The sequence below is a fragment of the Alligator sinensis genome, unplaced genomic scaffold (genome assembly GCF_000455745.1).
Source record: "Alligator sinensis unplaced genomic scaffold, ASM45574v1 scaffold1295_1, whole genome shotgun sequence".
Lineage (NCBI taxonomy): Eukaryota > Metazoa > Chordata > Crocodylia > Alligatoridae > Alligator > Alligator sinensis.
The window spans coordinates 3,835,699-3,842,118 of NW_005841880.1; the positions used below are offsets into that span (position 1 = coordinate 3,835,699).

Below are 6,420 nucleotides of genomic sequence, written 5' to 3' on the forward strand. Positions count from 1 at the left end.
GGGGACACCACAGCTGGAGAGGAGGCACTTATCACTGTCCTGGGCCCAGGGCTGGGCTGGATAGATGTGTCCTGCACACACCATCCTCTTGTGTCAGGAAGGTGGGAGCCTGGCTGGACTCAGAGGCCATGTGCAATTCCCTCTGGAGCATCCAATGCCCATTTTGTGCCAGGACTTGGGTCCTGTATGACCATCCTAGGACCACCAGTGCCTGCAGAGCTCTGCCCTGTGGACCCTGCCACAGCAGACTCAGGCAGAGGAGGAATCAGGCTGAGTTGCTGGGCAGGGGAGGTTAATCTGAGGGGTGACTGGGTACTGGAGGGGAAAGGACCCTTCCTCCTAGAATACAGACCAGGGCAGCGTGTGAATGCTCCAGATGCCTTCAGGGACCCCCCAGCTGCCCAAGGCTGGTTTGACTCTTTTTGGGGGAGAGACATAACCAGCATTAAACTCACACAACACCTACTTTTAACCAAACCCACTCCCACTCCTCTCAGTTACATCCAGGCCCAATTTGGCTTGCATTGCCCAGTGCAAATCCACAGCCATCAAGGCAGCTTCTGCTCTTGCTTGAATCCGTTGTCAGGAGTCATTTCATGGCAGACAGCGGAGCTGCCACAGCCCCAAACAGGCATGAATGGGATAACACCCGGCCCCATGCACTCCAGCAGAACTGCTCTCCATTCACACCAGCCTGGAGCAACATGGAACCCAGTTTACTCCTGCAAGAGCAATCGTTTGCGTCTGCAGGGAAGCAGATGCCATTTTTGTTGTTGATCAACCCATTGCCTGGACAACCCGCAGCTCGTTCCATCAGACAATGGAGCAGCACAATCCTGAAGAGGGTTTGGTTAACTCCCCCCCGCCCCAACCTTTTCCACGTGTCACAACCGATCACTGATCAGACAACCCCAAGAGGTACTTTTGCTGGACCGGGTTGGCCTAGATCTCCGGATTTTGGACTGTTCATTTTTTGTTTGGGCCTTGCCATGATTTTCCTTTTTTTATTTTTTTTTTGGTTTTCCAACCAAAGTCCAAAACCCTTGCAAGAAAAAATTTCTCTCTTTCTAATCCGACTTCTCTCAAAACTTCTCTTGTTCTCACCCAACCTTTGCATGGAGCCAAAACACCATTTCCTTGCTACCTCTGCTTTGCAACTACAAAACCTGATGGTCAACATGGGTCCTTCACGAAGACCCTTCCATTAAGGCGGCATATCCCAAATCCCAAGCAGCCTCCACGGTCCCTGTCTGTGTCAGGTTTCCATAAGTGCTTGTCACCCAGGCACGCCAAGCTCTTGAGAAAACCAGTCTTCTGGGAAAACCTGGGAGCCCATGAGAAAATTCTGGCCTTAATCAACACACTGGAAGACAGATATATAGGTACCGACTCTGGAGTCAGAGCGTATAATGGTGCCTGTAAATACCATTTGATAGCAGATTTGGAAGAAGGAATGGAAAGGAAATCCCCTGGGGTGAGGGTAGCTCATTAATGGGATATTAAAGGAAAAACAAATCTAACCAAGTGGTTGTTGTTAAGCCCGTCTTGGCCAGGGGGGCTTATCTCACTGCGCACCCCGACCTTTGTCCTGTTGTTTGTGCTGCACTGATAGCCAAGCACAGCGCAGCTTGGAACGGACCCGAACTGGCAAATTCTGGGAGAAATAAGCCCGGGGACGTACCTTTGTCTCCAGCCCAGCTCCAGGCACAGGGGCGTCTGAGGATGGAGCCTGCTAGCTGGGGGGAAGGGTTCCTGCCGGACCCCTAGAAGTGCCAGTGATTCGGGATAATTCCTCTCTCCTCTCCTCTCCTCTCCCCAAAGCTTCCTCCACTCAGTGACAAAGTTTAAACTCCAACTGAGCAGAAATAGCATCAAGGATTGCAAAACCCTCCTGGTTCTGATTGGGGATCCGCCGTGATTGACAGCCCAAGGAGGGGGAGCCCGCACTGTAAGGACTGGCCTGACCTGGGTAACTATTACCCAAATGTTTTTGTTCTCCTCCAATCCGGGGTGGTGCTGGACCAGGGGTGCAAAGTCCCCCTGGTTAGTCTTGCCATGACCTCTCACCCACTTCTAGGGGCGATTTCCCCTTTTTTTAGACCAGTGCGTCACATTTTATAGGCATCTGAAACATCCCCGGCTGCTCGGAAGATGTTTCCTTGGACTCTTTGTCTCATCTCATCCTACCCAACACACACGTGCCCTTTCCAGTCTCTTGAGGTCAGAGCACAGTGTAGGCAGCCCGGACGCCTGGGGTCTGCTCCCAGGTCCACCACTTGTTTGCTGCGTGACACATTGGTCCAAAGCACGGACCCTCCATAGCTCAGCGTCTCCCCCTGGGGAATGAGGACAGTGGAAACCACCCTCTTGAAACACTTTGAGACCCGCTCCTCCCCACCACTAAACCTGGGTTATACCCTGCACGAGCAACTGGAATAGGTGAAGCTCAAGTCCTCGGGCCTCCATCTGCTTGCTCCTCTCGCTGCTTCTCCATCAGCTTTAATCCAGATTTACAGCGGAAAGCAGAATCAAGCCACTGGACTGTGTTGTGTCCGGGCTAGAGCCACCCCGGAGCTCCACCACGGCTTGTTTCAGTGCCAGGGCTGCTCTCTCTGCAAGTACACATGCCAGCTCACCCAGAGGATAAGGAGATGGGTACACTGGAAATCAGACAGGCCAGTCCGCATGGGCAGAACTTCACAGAGCCCTCTGGGCTGGAGCGCTCAGTTCTACATCTGGCTGATTTGTGTGAATAGACTACCTCTGGTTAACGCCACTGGAAAGGCAGCTGTCCAGGTATTACCCTGGGGGGACCTGGAGCGATATGGCCTGGATTAGAGAGGTGGTTGCAACTGCCTGCCCATCAAAAGGCCGTTGCTGCCACCCGAGACTCCAGGTACCTGGGGTCAGCTCCTCCATGGGGAGAAACTGGTGAAATGTCATGGGCTTGGATGGAGCTGTGCTTGTTTATGCCAGCCAAGGACTTAAGCTGAAGGGTGGGTGCCATACTTTGCCCTCAAGGCCAGAGCAGCAAGCTAGGGCCAGGGCAGAGGAAGGAGGGCTTGGGGGTATAGGCATGGCCTTGCATACAGGAAACATAGGTTAATTTTCTAGCATTGCCACACACTTCCTGAGTGACCTTGGACGAGTCCCTGGGCGCTGCAGCCTCATGCTTGTAAAGGGGAGATAACAATCCCCGGTCATCAGGGTGCTCTGAGGTTAGGTTTATTAATGACGCCCAGGTGCAGAGATAGGGCTGCAGAATGAGCTTCCTGAGCGGGGAAGGGATGTTGCAGCATGCTGCAGCAGGCAGCAGGTCAGCATTGCACTGGCAGATTGCAGGTGTTGTCCACTTGGTATTAGTGCCCAGGGCCAGCTTGTCCTTCTTGGCACATGGGGGCAAGGATGCCTGCCCAGAAGCACTTCCGGTGACCACACACAGATACCTTTAAGTCGGACCCCAGAAGCTCCAGCCACAGTGCTTCTCTTTGCTCGCCATCAGATCACACAGCATGAAGGCATCAGAAGCATCAGTCAGTGAGTATAAATCTAGAGTCCAAGCAGTTACACTGCTGGGAGTGTAATTAAAGCACTAGGCAGTTCCCCAGGCCAGTCCAGCCCTTTGATTCCCAGAACAGACCCATGCTAGGAGGAAGCAACATAAAACATAGAAACATCTTTGGGAGCAGAGTTCCCACCATGCAAAAGCAGCAGACACTCTCTCCAGCCAAAAGAAGCCCCGCGTGGATCTCAGGCCCCCAGTAGGATGATCTTGCAGCCCAAGGAAGTGAGAAGCCTCGTGATACAGGTGTGGTACAAGGGGCAGCTGAGGCACAGCCACGTATGCCAGGTCTGCTGGATGCCTCTAGTGCACTATGCCCTCTGACCGGGCGTTGCCAGTGTGATCTCACAGGAGGCTGAGTGCTCGTGAGGTATCACAGGAGCTGCAGCCGCTTGATGCCTCGCTGGAGATGCTGAGCGATTTGCAGGACTGGGCCGCAAAGGAGCAGCAGGGGCTTGGGTGCCACTGGGGGCTGAATTCCCATGCTTCGGTGAACCCAGCCCTCTTGGGGCTGCTAGGCAGGGGTGATGCAGACTTGGGGGGAGTTTCTTGTACTGTCTTGTTTCAGAATCGCTCTCCCTGCTTCAGAGCCTTGCTCTGGACTGTCCTGGAGCTGAAGCCAAGATCAGCAGTGGGAGCGTTGCTTGGGGTGTTCCCTTCAGGCCAGACAATCTGCCCCAGAGCTGCCCTGCAGAGACAAGATGCTTTGGAAGACGCCGTGATGGAAAGCTGTGGTGGAAGGTTGAAGCGACGGCATCGGAGCTGATACCGGGTGGGAACCTGGAGGCGCACAAGGGGCTGGACAAAATACAATGACTTCAACCTTGTTCCCCTGTGTGCTGACTGCTCCTGCTCTGACGCACCAGGGCTCTCCCCTGAGGAATGTCCTGGGGGAAGTAAGTAGTTTATAACTCCCCGCCGCAGCTAGGAGCCCGTGGACACCTGGTGCAAAGATCTCATGCTTCATCTCCCCCCTCCGTAGGAGGCAGCCTAGCAAAGAACAGCTGCCATAGCGTGCACGAGCCCAGGGATTTGGTCAGAACAGCAGCAGGAAGCCTTTCCAAACTCTTACTCAGGGCTTGGGGACAACCAGTGTCCCATGCGCTGCAGAGTCCAGTGCAAGCTGGGCCAGGACTCTGGGAGTTTAAGCAGCATTGCTGAGGTGTCTTGGTAGGGCAGATGTGATCAATAATATTCAGAAGCACAGATCTCATTATGGATCATAGTGTTGTGATTCAAGGTGCTTCCAGTCACGCTGAGAGAATGAGAGGGGCAGGGAAAAAATTTCTAGTGGACACTATTCCTCCAGGTATCCTGCCCTGCACTGTTGCATAGCGTTGTTGTGCACTGATCTGCAGCTTGTAGGTCCAGCCCAGAAGCAGCTGCATCTTAGAAGGGTTTCTGCCATTTTCATCACCCCGAGTCCCCGAGCACAGCAGAAAGGGCATCTGGTTTCCCAATGGGCTGAAAACCAGACGAATGAGGCTGATGAGGCTGCACTCCTCAGATCCTCATTTATCCAGTGGATGCACCCCTCAATAAATAAGCCGGGTTATTTTATAATAAATACTTGGGCAAGGGGCTGGATCCAATGATCTTGCGAGGTCCCTTCCAGCCCTAATGTCTATGAAATCTATGAACAATAGGTTCTTGGGTGCTTCATTGTAAAGACACCTGCATCTAAATTTCTTTACTGTCCAAGCCCCCAAGGCCTGAAATAGTCTCCCTTCAGAGGCGGTGCAAGCACCTACTCTGGACTCCTGAGATACATTTGGACGCCTATCTTGCTGGGATCGTTTGACCCTTGCTGACTTCCTGCCCCTGGGGCAGGGAGCTGGACTTGATGATTTTGCGAGGTCCCTTCCAGCCCTAATGTCGTTGAAGTCTATGAAATAAAACTAACCTCTGGATCAAACCAGACATGAAACCAAGATTTTTTTTTACCAATGATCTGAAATGTAAAAGGTCTCTGATGCTATTTCTAGAGGGCCAAATTCACAGTAACTTCTCAATCAGGGCTCATGGTAGAGGTGATATCCTGACTGCTTTTTCCTTTAGACCAATACAGCTACAACCTGGATACTTGTAGTTTCTCGGGTCCCCAAAAGGGAGGCTCCATAAAGAGGAGAGTTCAAGAGCAAACAGAAGAGGCCTGATTCTCCTCCCACTTTGCCGATGTAAATCAATAGATCAGTGAATCGGCAGAGTAAGTCCACCGAACCCAACCGCAGATCATTTTGGTGTAGTTATGGACCAAGCAGGCCTCCGCCAGCCCCCCCGTGCTGCTGGCTGCCACGGGCCCAGCCGCTTCGGTCTCCAAGACAGGGCGATCTCTATATACGGAGGCCGCGGTTGAGAAGAGGATGCAGCCGTGTTTGCTGGAAGGAGTGAAATGCACGTCTGGTTTGGGCTGAGGCTTCTTTTGTTTTGATCACGTTGAAGAGCAGATCCTGGCAGGGCACCAGCTGGAGCTGGTACCAGAGCGCCGTTATCAGGCTTGCTGGGTGAAATCACCAGCGCCGCTCATTCGACTGTCCCGCGTTTATGGAGGCTGTGCCCTTTGATCGGTGAAATGGCACCATCGCGCCCCCTTTGTCGCCGGACCCGATGCCTAGGAGAAAAAAGGCGGCGATGGGTTAGCCTGGGTCAGGCTAAGGATGGAGCAAGGGCATAAAATGGGTCAGGGCCCGGCAGACCAGGGCAGGATCATTAGTATTACGGGATGTATTCTTGCACAGGCATTTGCCCTGCGGACTTGGGCACGCCTTCCACCCCCAGCCCGGCTCTGGGGCCACTGGGGTCACGGCCCTGCTGTGGGAGGGAGTCAACAGGCCCCGCCCCTCACCTGCGGCCCCGCC

General features: G+C 53.5%; 1 protein-coding gene across 2 annotated transcripts in view; it reads right to left on the reverse strand.

The window, feature by feature from the left end:
- The window catches only part of CREB3L3 (cAMP responsive element binding protein 3 like 3), a 10,111-nt gene extending 8,256 nt beyond the window's left edge, over nt 1-1,855 (reverse strand). For both annotated transcript variants that reach the window (XM_025196577.1, XM_014516859.2), the window contains exon 1: nt 1,682-1,855. The gene's annotated coding sequence lies outside the window, so the exon portion shown is untranslated. The remainder of the gene's footprint in view (nt 1-1,681) is intronic.
- Nucleotides 1,856-6,420: the final 4,565 nt, after the last annotated feature.